At 49.0% G+C, this 1,338-nt stretch overlaps 1 pseudogene; it reads left to right on the top strand.

The window, feature by feature from the left end:
• The first annotated feature begins 231 nt into the window (after window positions 1-231).
• LOC114612468 lies at window positions 232-704 on the top strand (annotated as a pseudogene).
• Window positions 705-1,338: the final 634 nt, after the last annotated feature.

Raw genomic sequence — 1,338 nt, 5'->3', positions numbered from 1 at the left:
TTCAAGCTGATGGAAGCCTGGGCAAAGGACAAGGAGACAGGAGCAGCCTCTGCAGCTGGGGAAAGAAAAGCAGCTCAACATTGTGGGGATGTGAGGGCAGTTGCCAAGGCTTGTGAGAGTGGAGGCTAGAGGGACCTGTGTGTCTCAAATTGCCCCACTGAGAGACCTACTGTTTTGGGTTCAAACTCCATCTTAGAGAACCTGACCTACTTTTCTCAGGCTGCCAGGAAGATGGCAGACATTCAGACGGAGCGTGCTTACCAAAAGCAGCCTACAGTCTTTCAAAACAAGAGACATGTTTTGCTGGGAGAAACCAGCAAGGAAAAACTCCCTCGATACTACAAAAACATTGGTCTAGGTTTCCAGCCTCCCAAAGAAGCCATCGAGGGCACCTACACAGACAAGAAATGCCCCTTCACCGTAATGTCTCCATCCAAGGTTGGATCCTGTCTGGTGTCATGACGAAAATGAAGATGCAGAGGACCATTGTCATCTGCCGGGACTATCTCCAATACATCCGAAAATACAATTGCTTTGAGAAGTGTCACAAGAATGTGTCTGTGCATCTGTCCCCGTTTCAGGGATGTACAGATTGGTGGCATTGCCACTGTTGGAGAATGCGCCCTTTCAGCAAGAGGGTTCAATTCAATGTGCTCAAGGTCACCAAGGCTGCTGGCACCAAGAAGCAGTTCCAGGAGTTCTAAGGGGACTCCGGCCAATGCACTAGAATGAATAAAGTTATTTTCCAACGAGAGAGAGAGAGAGAGAGAGAGAAAGAGAGAGAGAGAGAGGGGAGAGGGGAGAGAGAGAGAGAGAGAGAGAGAGAGAGAGAGAGAGAGGAGAGAGAGAGAGAGAGAGAGAGAGAGAGAGAGAGAGAGAGAGAGAGAGAGAGAGAAAATGACCTAAGGTTGAACTCAAACTGGTACCTAGCACCAGTGTCCAGGCTATGCCACAACAAGATCTGCATCTAACACCAATCTCTAGGTTCCCCCAACAAATCTGCACCTCCAAGTTACAACCCTACCCCTGCCTAACAACCACCAACCAGGAGGAAAACAAAAGTTAAGTTTATGGTTTGGCTCCTAGCACCAGCCGATTATGTTAAAGGCCACAACAGCCCCTCAATTAGATGCTCCAGGACTAGAAACACTTGCTCCTCTCACTTGTCATTTCCCATAAAACCTTGTTCCGATGAGTGCTGGGCCTTTTCTCCACCAGAGCCATCCTGTGGGTGGGCGGTGAGTTAGGCCCAAGCTCGAGCTTGTGAATAAAGACCTTGTGTGATTCCATTGGATCAGCTCCTGATTGGTCTTTTGGGGTTCACAAACCCTTCCTGGT

This window comes from Grammomys surdaster, unplaced genomic scaffold (assembly GCF_004785775.1).
Source record: "Grammomys surdaster isolate TR1022 unplaced genomic scaffold, NIH_TR_1.0 130, whole genome shotgun sequence".
NCBI lineage: Eukaryota > Metazoa > Chordata > Mammalia > Rodentia > Muridae > Grammomys > Grammomys surdaster.
The sequence above is the reverse complement of the archived record's forward strand: the minus strand, read 5'-3'. Positions and strand labels throughout refer to the sequence as shown.